Source organism: Ictidomys tridecemlineatus, chromosome 1 (genome assembly GCF_052094955.1).
Source record: "Ictidomys tridecemlineatus isolate mIctTri1 chromosome 1, mIctTri1.hap1, whole genome shotgun sequence".
NCBI lineage: Eukaryota > Metazoa > Chordata > Mammalia > Rodentia > Sciuridae > Ictidomys > Ictidomys tridecemlineatus.
Window position 1 is genome coordinate 245,343,731 of NC_135477.1, and position 13,146 is coordinate 245,356,876.

The following is a 13,146-nucleotide window of genomic DNA, read 5'->3' on the forward strand; positions in this document are numbered from 1 at the left end:
ATGTAACAAATCTTAACCAAAATCTCAAGGACATTTGCAGATGAGAAAAGCTTGGATGGTTCTCTTTCATTACCTTCTTGACCTTAAAATAGTTTTTCTTGAGTATTTTGTCTTAGGAAACCTGAAGGTAAAACACATTTACTTTTATATCATTTTAAAATCATTCACATTATTATGTACAAATGCCACTGTAGCCAAGGAAGGCCTGATACTTAAATTCCAGCATTGTAGCTGCTCACTAAATAGTTGCTGAGTGAATGAATGTTTCTTTGAGAGATATTTACCAAGCATTGTTCAAGTATTGAGCTAAGTACATAGTAAGCCTACATTTCCCAGATTAATAATTAATGTTCTTGGAAGATTGTTGTGCCTTTCATCAAAGCATAAATGAAGCATTTTTTATGGATTTGCTAAAACACATGGCTTACATACGCCATGTAGTTATATCTGCATTATTTCCATATAAATGATTTATGGCCTCATAATAGCAATTAGGAGAGGGAAAATGGTGTTGGGGCTTTGAAGACATAGTTTATACAAAGAACCAGTGGTTGAATTTTTACATGCACAAAATTTAGTGTAAAACCTACTCTTTTCCATGACTGAGACACTCTGTAGACAACCCAAATGTAAAGTAAAATTTCTATTCCTTTATTTTTCTAGTCAGACCTAGAGTCGAATCTTCTTCGGTGTCTGGGGAGAGGAATTCACTGTTTCTCTAAATTGCATGACATTGTTTTCAGAATTACCTTGAAATGGTTTTGAACATACTAGTAAGAATGATCTAGTCTGCTCAGGAGGAGAAAATCTCTTTCTACCAAATATTTTACATTAGCAAGGACTCCGCCTTAGGTCAATTTATAGGACTGTGGTTTCTGCATCTCTACTGACTGAAGGAAAATCACAAAGACAATTTATTTTGCTTTTTCTCTAACATGCAGTTTCAGATTCTTATTTGGTCCTGCAAATCCCTAAGGAAATAGGTCTGTATTTTAGAGCTAGTCATGGCACCGAAGGTGTGTATGGAAAAATGTGGAGAGTTTCTCTGTATCAGGAACTGTTTCAGTTACAAGTAACAAACCTCCCAAACTGTGGCTTATAAATACTAGGGGTAAATAGTACAGGTCCACTAGTTCTTTCCTCCTTTTAGGGCCACCAAGAAAATGATTCTCATTCCCTCTGGGCCACACTCTGTCTGCAGGAGGTGTGGGAAAGTGTGTTGGATTTTCTGTTGGTCACACTGTACTTCCCCACCAAGTTAAGGTTGGTGAGAAGGTGGAGCAGGTGCCCAGCAGGTCGGCCCTACTATCACCCCCAATAGAAGGTAGTAGCAATGTCCTCATACCTCTTGTGGATATCTCACCCTGAACATACCTGAAACTTGCTTGCTTGAATTTATTTATACTTCCAGCCAATTTGCCTTTGGAGGGGACAGTCAACAATGCTAGTAATAAACCTGAAAGTAGTTATTTCTAATGTAAGATGAGGAAGAACACCGTTCCCCAGGAGCAACAAGGGGATGGGTAATACTTGGAGAGCCTCCCTCCCTACCTGCTCCTCTGTCCTTCACACACATACCAGTCACGCACAGCAGACGTCCGCCAAGCACTCTCTGTGCACCTGGAATTGTATGTGCATGTGTGTGCATGCACTCATATGATAGTCTCTGTATGCTATGATGTTTTGACCTCTTAAAAGTTCCTTTGGCGGGGGAAAGATTGCTGGCCTCTAGATTAGTGGATTCTTAGAGATAACACAGGGCTCCAGGGCAGGGAGCATGCCTCTGAGATGTGAACTACTCCATCCAGAGCCAGGTCTTCTCTCTGGCTCCAGCAACCAGGAAGCAATATCCACTTGCTTTAATCATCCCAGAGCCACGCGCCAGACAATGAGGGACCACCCCTGTACCTCGCAGCCTGCTGGAATTTTTCAAATTAGCCAAGCCAAAATTGTCCACCCTGCCTTACCGGTCTTCCTTGGGAAGCCCAGTGAAGGGGCTGTCCTCTGCCTTCTGACAATCCTCTTGACTTTGCACGTGGCTCTGCATGGCCTGCTGTCTCTAGGGCCTGTGAGGATAGTAGACTTTTTTCCCCAAGCCTCTTCTGAGTCTCCTCCTCTGGCTGTACGGGACTTACCATCACATGAAAGACGCACAACAACCAGACTCTGTCCTGGGTCCCTTGACACTCCCATTACTCAACTTTCCTAGTTTCAGTTCTTCTCAAATTCTCAGTGTGTGATAATTTGTGGCTGAACTGAAGCAAGAATTTAAATCCTACATATGCAGGAATGAATTATTTTGCAGTGTTTCTTAAGGTTTGGTTCATTGGCCACCTGCATCAAATCACTTGGGGGTTTTTGTTAAAAAAATGCAAATTCCTAGTTTCAACCACATTTTTGAAGTCAGAATCTCTGAAGGACAGCTGTGAACATCTGCCAGAGTAATGCATGCTCAAGAAGAGCAGTGTTTTCTCTCCCTGCTGTGTCCCTTCTGCATGTCAGAATGCCTGCCATGAAGTTAGCACTCAACAGATAATTGTTGGATATGTCTAAATGTACAGCCATTCCTTTGTTTTGGGCATGGTTCTAATGGCTTTCTATACATTAACTCTGTTCATCTGCTTAGCAACCCTTTGAGCTAGATACTGTTGTAATTCCCATGCATAGATAAGAAGTCTGAGTCAAAGAAATTTAAAGACTTGCCTGTTGTGTTTTAATCTGTTTTTCATTGGTATAACAAAGTACCAGAGATTGGGTAACTTATAGAGTAAACAGGTTTATTCAGCTAACAATTGTAGTAGTGGAGGAGTTCAAACATTATCATTCTAGTGTCCTAATGACGGTACCCCTGGCCTCATTCACAACATGGCAGAGAAGTGGAAAGGGAACCAGCCATGTTCAGAAGGGAGAACCAGAACACATGGTGAGACAGAAAGCAAAAGAGAGGTAACAGGCTCACTGCTTTTATAACCACCTGCTCCATTGGGAACTAACCCACTCCCACCAGACCTGAGCTACTTCCATGAGACAGCATTCATCCATTCGTGAGGGTGGGGCCCTCCTCTTAAAGGTCTACCATGTCAACACCACTCCCCTGGGGACCGAGCTTCCCGCACAGGCACCTTTCTTTTGTGGAACAAACCACCTCCAAATGACAGCACAAACTCTCACAGTTTGTGAGTGACAGAGTTGCGGATTGAACCCCAGCAGCCTGAATAAAACTGGGGATCAACACTGAACCTGGAAATAGAAGTAAAAAGAGAAAATAGGGATTTGTGACAGCCTTGGGACGCATCTCTCAAGACTATCGGAAGACAATTATGATACGCTGAGTAAAGGAGGAGGCTACACCTACAGGGTAATCACAAAGCCACGTGGCGTCTGCCAGGAGAGGGGTTGGCGCAGTGGGCGCCGGGAGCTTGTGGGAAGCCGGAGGGAGGCTTGGGTAGGAGGCTCGGCGGAAGCCATGGAAGAGTTGAGGCTGTAAGTTGGCAAGAGCCTAATCCCGAGGAGGGAGTCATTTTCCTTGAGGATGCACATCGAGTAGCAGGGCCTATCCAGAGCAGAGCTGGGTTTCTCGGAGCTTCTGGAGGGAATGGAACTGAATCCGAAGCTGGATGAGTTCAGGAGCATGTATTCACCTGTCTGCAGCCATCCTCATGAGCATTTGTGACACATCTGTAGTATGTGCCTGCTACAGCACTGTCCTAGTCCCCACAATCCTAGGAGGATGTCATTCCCCATTTTACAAACCTGGGAAAAACAAAAGAACAATTGAATCTGCCATTTTCAGGAAGAAACTAGAGAGTTCACAGTACAGAACCTTCAAAGTAGCAGAAAGGAAATATCTAGAAAAAGCTATTCCTAAGGAAAAAATGAACGGTGTACTAACTTTGATGCAGCTGTCCCTTTCAACAGGATCTTTCTGTTTCTCTTTAGTGTGCCCCTTTGTCAGGGCCCATCTTCTGAATGTCAGTATGACGAGTATTTCATGATTTGGTCACTTCTGAGCACCGCCCAAAGCTCAGAATTTCATATGTGAATGGGATGACTTTCCCTTAAGTGCCTTTTGTCATAGATGAAGTGTCAGATGGGGAAATCGAGTCTGCCTGAGTTCGAGTGTGGTGTCACAGGGGCAGATGCTTGTGTGTGCTTGTGGATCTATCTCTCGTCAGCACACAAAGAGGTGCTGGGTATTGGTACATGAAGGAAATGTGGGAAAGCTACTTCCTGTTCCGATTTCCCCACCTCTGATACCAAACTTTTATTTTTCTTGGATTTAGTAAAGATTGTGGACAAAATCAAGCACATCTTTTTTTGAAAGTAGAAAATGACTTTATTATTAACAAAATCTCTTGAAATTCATTCTATATGAAAAAAAAGAGAAAAAAATAACTACATCACAAAATATAGTTAACTTTAAAAGGATTCCAGCAAAACATGAACTGGTATCAACTCCATAAGTGATTAAGATAAGCAAATTTTAAGCAAACTGATAACTTAAGAAGGCTTTGAACTCACACTCCTCCTGCCTCAGTCTCCTGAGTCCCTAGGATTAAAGGCGTGCACCACGACGCCCAGGCCACAAACCAATAATTTAGAAAATTTATTCAACTGATCAATGTCCATGACGTTAATTGATTTCTGGAGAAATGGGCCTAGGATTCAGTTTATGTAAATCATTTAGAATTAGGTTGAATAGCTTAAAACAAAACCCACAAATGACAGTGGCTTAGGGCTTGAGATAGAGGTTTATTCTTCTCTTTTGGAAAAGAAGTAGGAGGTAGGTGATCGGGGGCTATTGTGGATACACATAAGATCCTCAGTCTTGACGGCTCCTTCCGCCCTTCTTCTTGATCCTCCTGGGGCTGCCTTCCACCTGCTAGATTACCCCCATGGGCCAAGATGGCTGCTGGCACTCCAGCTGTGACTTCTGGGTTTTAGCCACAATGTAGGAAGAAGAAGAAAGAAGGAGGAAAGACCAAAAAGGCATGTAATAGCTATCTGTCCTTCTTTGAGGATTTTTCCTTGAAGTGTCATTTGAAAAAATGTCACTAATATCTCACAAGCCACACCTACCTGCAAAAGAGGCTGAGAAATGCCATCTTGCAGCCAGGTACATTGCTTCCTGGAGTGAGTTTGAGTTTGGTAAGAAAGAGATAACGAATGGCTAGACAGACTCAGCTGCATTTCTGACTTGCCTCTGGGTATCAGGGAACACATTTTAAGTGAGGAAACACAATGCTGTTCTTTGGGTTCTTACAAAAATGTAGTTTCCAGGCCAGTGGCCCGAGAAGGGCACCTGGACAACCCAGCAGGCAGCCATCCGTCTAAAACCACAGCAGCCTTTTCCACGTGATGCACGTCCACAACCCAGATATCTGGGATCTGCTATGGCTCTGAAAATAGGTGAGCACCCGCCCTGGGAGTCCCCAACTCTGTGGCACACACTGACTTCACCCATCTGGGACACACGGAATGATTCTTAGTAATTCGTTGGAATTTGCTTGTCTCCTTCCAAAGTCTTTGGGTTGTACCTGCTCCACTCACTCAGTCCCCTCCCTCTTCATTTTCTCTACAGCTAGAAACTTCCATCCTTCTCATCTTTGCTCCCAAATCAAAAAAGGCTCAGAGTTCCCTGAACACACTCCACACCAAGCCCCAGTGTGTTCTCTGAGTCGAAAGAGATTTTTTAGTGTACCCAGAATCATGCTGAATGTACTTACTATTAAAACAGAATGAAAAGGCCGATTCTTGACAGGGTGGCTGGAGAGGAGAAGGCTGCAAGACGGGGAAGAGAAGACGCCCATGGTTCTAGGAGAACGGTGGCTGTGGAGAAGGACAGGAGTGAAGACTGGCTGAGGAACCTGGGCGCCCTCTCAGTCAGAAATCCCAACGCAGGCATAGGGCACTGCCCTTCCTCATGGTCCCTTCATGACCCCTGGGTCCCCGGACCAGAGGCTGCCTCGGCTGAGGCAAGGTGGACGATGACGGCAGGCCTTGACCCTGGGGCTGGGAGGTTGGCGGTGAGTGGCCAAGACAGCGGTGGGAACAGGAGGCAACCCCACCGCTTCTCGGGGTGACGGAGAGGGGTGCTGTGCAACAGAAACAGAGAAAGAACACGAGCCCACGGGGGAGTTTAATTTTTCCCGTAGCCACGTTAAGAAAGTAAAAAGACACAGGTGGAATGAATTTGAATAACAGTTTATTTAACCCTATGAGGCCAAAATAGTATTGTGTCAACATGTAATCAAATAAAAGTATTAAGGAGTTACTTTGCAATTTTTTTTTTTTTAGTACAAAATCTTCAATATCTGCTGGGTAATTTGTACTTACAGCTGATTGTGGTTCAGGCTAGCCACATTCCAAGTGTCCAAAGCCATGTGTGGCTAGTGGCTATCCTAATCAGCACAGTTCTAGGAAGACCCTTTGCTTTAATATATCAAAGCTGCTTTCAACTCTCATTCCCACGCCCCTCTCTGATCTCTCCCTTTCTTTCTACTTTCTCCATTCTTGCCACTCATGTTTTAATACTCCGCCCTTTCTCTCTCCTTTCTTTGCATATAGCAATGACTTTCTCGTTAGAAATGAGAAGAGTCAGGACCAAAAAGAAAGGGAGAAAAAAAAGAGTTTAATTTTGTGGTCAATTGGAAGGGATAGAAGGGCTCATGCTATGCAGTTGTAGCCCAAACCATATGAAATCAGGCTCCAGAAGGAAAGAAGATTTCTAAGTGGATTGGGTAAGCAAAGCAAGTCATTACATGCTGAGGGCCATTACCAAGTAGGAATGACGCATCGAAATTTCCTTGCCAAGCGTACCCCATGCTGCTTAGAGGACATTCGATGGGACATTGCATGCATGTTTTAATAAGGTGACCTTGCTCAAGGACCAAGGCGGATCCGGGTTTAGAGCTGATCGGGTTTAGAGCTGATCAGGTTTGAGGAAGTAACCGGAAGTTGAAGATTATTGCTGGGATTAGTGTGTTCCTGCTGCTTGTTCCCATTGAGTTCTCGTGAGATTAAAATGAGATTTGGAGATAGCCTCGTGGAGTAGGTGAATTGTGCGGGAGACGGCAGAACGCGATTGTCCCTGGACCTGTGTGGAGGCGGTGTGAGAGCGGGAATAAAGAATTGCTGTTTGAACCTACGAAGGTGTGTGGTGGCTCGTGATTCTGGTGCCAAGCCCAGACATTGGCATTGGCAATTACATTTATTTCATTCATTCATAATAAAAAAATGTGCGACTTTTTCTGATTTAATTACTCCCTGCCCATGTGTGTCAGATTTTCTTACAGTAACCATCCTGGATTTCTTTCAGTAGCATAGAATCTAGTTCAGGCTCGATCTTTATGCATCAGAGCTCAAACAGGGGACACAGGAGGCCTTCTCAGAGGCCCCGCTCCTGTCCGCCACCCGAAGCCACTACAACTCATAGCCCTGCTTCTTACAAAACAGGAATGAGGAGATAGTTTCTCTCCCCTCTTCTTCCTGCCTCCTCTTTGATGTTTAATAACCCCTGGGGATCATGTAAGGAGGTAGTTGACTCAAAACTCTGAGCTGTGGGTTTGGGGAACTGAGTGCTGCTCTTCAGTCTTGAACATTTGAGAATCCCGGCTTGGGCTCTGAGAGATGTTGTGTTTTCTCTGAATTTCCTTATTTCTCTCTGGTTTGATAATGCTGTTATACTGTTACCTCCATCAAAGGTCATTTTTGGTCCATGCTGGGCCCTCTTCTTGATGATCCCAACTTCTCCCTCTCATGGGAACGCATGATGTGTATAAAGAGCATTTTTACACTCTGGATAGGGGGCTTTAGGGACAGGCTGCTAATCCATTAGGCTAGAATGAGTCAAGTCCATTGTCCGGCTTCTGAAATAGAAATTGTTTGTTTAATATTTTGCCTGCTCACCTCTGCAATTTGATATGATTTTGCTTAGGCTGCCCTTTCCTCCCATGTGCTAGTTCAACACTGAAACACTGCAGTCTTTAGCTTTTGCTCACTGGCTAGGCTAAGCCAAAGCTTTTGTTGTTTTCTGTCTAGCTTATCTACCACCCACTTTATCTGACCTTATAAACATGTTTAAATAGATTTCCCGGATAATGACCATTTTAGCTAGCAACTTCCCGTTTTGATATTATAGCAGGCACAGTGCAAATTAGAGGGCAGAGCAAAAGCACTAAGAATCATGAGACCCTGGATAAATATAGTAGAACTGCTCAGCCGGGGTAGGACAAGGCTAGGTTCTAGTCCCAGTTTACCCACTGACTCAGGGAGTGACTGGGGGACGCAGAATAAAACAATCATCGGTTTCATCCACTGCTGACTCAGTCGTCATGTTGATCTGGATAAATGGGGGCCAAAGAATGAGTCTGCTGTCACAGAGACACCTCATTTCCACCCCGGGTGTTTCCCTGTTCCCTGGGCTTGTGCTGAGTTCACTCGGAGGAGAACAAAGATGCCCTTTATGCACTATTACAGGCAAAGCTGTGCTCATGGGGGCAATGAGAAGAATGTCTTAAGGGTTAGTGGATGGGCAAATAGGAAGTGTTGCTTAATATTAAAGATTGTCTTTCAAAGTGTTGTCTTGTTTCAATATGTTTCACTGCTCTGGACATCACTAATATCTCAGTCCACAAATGATATGAACATGCAGCAAGAGCCCCGGGTTCCTGCTCAGCACCTAGTTCAGCACTCTGCACAGTTAGGTGTTCAGTGAATGTTGAAAGAGTGATTGGGCAAACGCAGAGCAGAAGCAGGTGGAGTTACCGTGGAAACATCTCACTCACCTTCTTTGACAGCAGCTCTTTATTTGTGGACTTGATTTTCCAAGCGTCAGAAATGCCAAATCTTCCTCAAGTCTTCTTTCTTTTCCTGACATTTAGAGTAAGGGTTGATTTAAAAACTATGTTCAGTTACTCTGTGGGCATTTGATGAGTCTTTTAATTTAGCTACTTGAAGGAGATTTTTGTGTGCTGGAGGGAAAACATTTTGGATAGGCTTCCACTAATCTTTATTAAATAAGCTGATCCTAACCCTTCCTCATTACACAGAAATGTATCTCCATGTTTTTTTCAGTACGACCAAAGAAATAAAAAAGTAAATTCTGTACTGCTGTTCACCTGCTTGATAAACAGGTAGATTGTTTTATTTTTTCAAAATGCAGAAAATAAACTTGTGTATTAGAAGGAAAAAAATTGCAAAACAAATTAGAAAAAGGTAAATAAATCCATATTTTTCCCTTTGAGAGAGAAGCAACAACTTCAAACGGGTGAATGGTATTATTATTGATTAGTTAATAAACTATCACCTTATATTATATAGTTAATGTACTTTTTTGACACATGCATTTATATCCTCCTAAAAATGATCTGAGGCAAGTGCCACAGGTGCACCATTCTCTTTGGGCAGAGGCAGTTACAGCTTTGCAGATCAGCCTTCTCCTCTAAGGTCACCCAGTTTGAAACTGAACTGAAACTGGAAACCAAGAATGCTGGACCAGAGTTCAATGTTCTTCTCCCTGAAAAGGAAGGCAAGTTGAATGCCCAGAATGTTACATGGAAGAAGAGCAACCGGTAGTGAGGCATTTGAGGTAGGGTCTGCTGGAAAGCCAAATGGCTTCCACAGTTTTCCCCTTGATTGACTAAGAAGTTGTAAAAATCCACCTATGTTAAAAAGTAAATATTGAAGGACTTTTAAACAAAAAGTAATCTTTCTACATATCTTCTCTCCCTGGGTGGGGCCTAAGTCAACTTCAAGGTTGGACATGTGGGATAACATGGGTGGGATTCACGTGGACTGAGCACAGTGAGGAATCAAGAGTGGGAGCAGTGCTTCTGTGTGACTTCTTGGATTCCAGCCCTCCATAAAGAATGAGAACACGGCTGATAGAGCTTTTGGAGTTGAAGGGACTTTAAAGACCACCTGGTGTAGCTCCTTCAGCTGGAGCACAAAGGTATGAGATGCCTGCTGATGGCCTCATGGAGGCAAGAGCAGTCCTGATAAGAAAAGTAGACTTTTGTTCCAGTGTTCTTCCCTCGGCACCACCTCCTGCCTGCCTGGTGAATGTATATGTGTATGAACACACATATACACATTTATATCTATATCCATTTCTGTGTCTATATCTATATCACTATCTACCTTCAAATGGGCATGTCATATAATAAAATTTAGTAACATGAAAGTCACCAAAATTCAACAAGAAGGGGTACATCTCTTTCAGAGTCTATTGTCAGTGAAACATATTTTGGGTTTGGCACCTGGTCAATAATTATCATAAGCAGCTTTGACAAACTCATCCAGTGGTAAGTGTTCATTAACCCCCTATGGTGGGTTGTAAGACAGTTTGCTGAATATTGGAGGAAGGAGTGGAAGGGGGGAAGATGTGGGAGGCAAAATTCCTGCCTTCAAGGATCTTGCAGTCTATTTGGAAATTGAGATGTATGCAGAAATGAGTAATATGGGGCAGACTTGGGGCACCTGTTATGTAACAGGAGTTCAAGGCACAGTGCTACCACCTCACAGTATCTTGCAGCAGGAGAGGGGGGCAGAGGTGGGGTGTTGATGCATTCAAAGAACTGTTAAAGCTGAAGCATGTGGAAAAGACTGACTTTGGTGGATCAGAGCTGCAGGGAAAGAAGCAAAATCAAAAGGCAATACTTCTAATGTTTTCAAGAATTCTCAAAATATTTCCCTCAGACCCATTTTCCAGCATAGACAGTACATGACACTCTGCATGAATTGCTGTATAGATCTTGGGTGAAAATGAAAGTTTCTGAGACAAGCATTGATAGTTACAGAACGACCTTTGCCCAGAGGACACAGCATCTGCCCAGGAGTGTAGTGCACACTGCTCTGCTTAGCTCTCCTCTGATGCAAGTTACCATTTTGGTTGTCCTTGCCCTGGCTTCTGTGTGATTTCCCTTCTAGGTTCATACTTGAGACTCTCTCAAAAGAAAGTCAGTGCCCTCTTTACCTGAAAACCTGAAGACCAGAAGCATCTTAGGGTTTATTTCTCCATGCACAGTCCTTAACCAATGACTGACAAAGGAGACTGAAAGCCCAGACCCTCTGCCTCGATTTCAGATAAACTGAGAGATGGGATTTTTGCTCCAGAGTTCCCCTGTGGGATGAGGCTTCATTAAATACTCTTTGTGAAATTTCTCTTAAATCACTCTCCTGCTTGACTCTTCTTATCTACCCATAATCCATCATCTTTCCTTCCTTTTGAAACAAATCTGCATCTGAATAAACTGCCCTGAGCTAAGCACTGATCTTCCAACATTGCTCGGCTAATTTGAGCTAAAGTCTGTAGAAGAAAGACAGAGGGAAAGGGCGACGGTGCAGCTAAGGCAGAATGGAGTCGCTTCTGATTTCACAGCACAGAAGACTCCAGCCCGTGTCCTTTCTTCCTCTGGTTCCCAGGAGAAAACAACAGAAGTCAGGTGGTGGTAAACTCTGATAAGTGTCCCCAGAAGAGAAAATCACAAGCCCTCCCCTCCATCCTCAGCATCCCCAATACAATCTGTGTTCCTAATATGCAATTAGGAGCGGATGATGACCAAAAGCACAGTCATAATCACAGCCCTGTGTCAGTGCTCTGTACCCACACATCCTCTTGCTCACCCCAGCAATGTGTACCAGAAAGGACACCAGCTGTGGGGGCCGCACAGATCCAGGAGCCAGCCCATCAAGAAGGCATTTGCGACTTCTTAGGGCGTGGGGGTGAAGTGGAACAAAAGTAGTGTCTGTTTGCTTGCGTCAGGGAAGCAGGATTGGAGAAATTGCAACTGACCAGCCAATGCCGGTTGGTGGAGCCCAGATTTTTGCAGACTAACTGGCTGCTCAACAGGAAGGATATCTGAGGAATGAACCCCATCACCGTGACGCTCTCCCTCTCTAAGCTTGATATTTTTTTTTTCCCAGGAGTGCACTCATGTGATGATTACTGTATTGTGCATCTGTTGTCACTAACGATGTGCAGACTCTCCAGAGTTCAAGTGCTTTATAATTTTCCAAAATGAATACCAAGAGCATTTCTGGGAAGAGGAAGTGAACGACTGTTGACATATGAACCAAATCAGATGATTCATCGGAAACTGATCAGCTGAATCTCTACCTCCATGACAGCCTTCTAATTCCTAAGAATTAATCATTGTCACATTGTCTAGTAACTTGCACTATACCTGCATGATAAGGTAAGGGAATTTGCATGTCATGCCTTTTGGCTTATTGAGGAGAAATTCAATCTCAGTAATGATTATTCTTGTTAATTAGTGAGGACTGAATGTTTTGTGCAAAAAAAAAAAATTCTATTGGAAAGAATGTAGCCCTAAAAGATGTATCAAATACTTTGGTAACATTAAGATACATTATGTTTAGCACTGCCCTCCCCCACCATTCCAGGAGAAAGCACATTAAAATCAACAAGGATATTTGATATAGTTGGTGATCTTCTTCAATTCCTCAAGGATGACTAAGGAATTATTACAAAATCACAGCTGAAGGAGACTCACCAATTCACAGTTAAATGAATGAGTGAAAAAAATGTGATGTCATTGATCCACCCACTTATTCATCATCTTCTCACCTCTCCTTTTAGAAATGCTTCTAATGTGTTATTTATAAGATTCTTGTAAAGCAAAGATGAAATTCAGTTTAATCTTTTTCTTATCAAAAATACCAAACTAGGAAAGTCTAAATTTATGAGGTTTGACAATTTTATGGTGTTGACATCTACTGGACAGGCAATCGGGACTCCAGAGGATCCATGGGACATCTATGGGTTGTCCAAACAAAGAAGAAGCTGCCTTTTCCTGTGTTTCTCTTAATCTGCAAGAAAACCGTCTCAGAATCCCCTCAGCATGTAAACCAGTCACTGCTGAGAAAAATGGAATGATAGTAGTTACTTGAGATTAACTTGGATTTGCTCCCAGAGTCATGTAAAGGATGGGGTGAGGACCCGGACAAAAAGAAAAATGAGCAATGACCAAGGAACCAACAGTGTCTGCTTCCGCTACCTCTCCAGGAGTCCAGTGTCTTCCGCAGTGGCAAGATATGTTTGGGGGATGAGCTATTTAAAAAAGAAAAAGAAAAAGAAAATAAAGATGGCCAGTGCTTGTAATCAAAGATACAAAGGGCATTAAT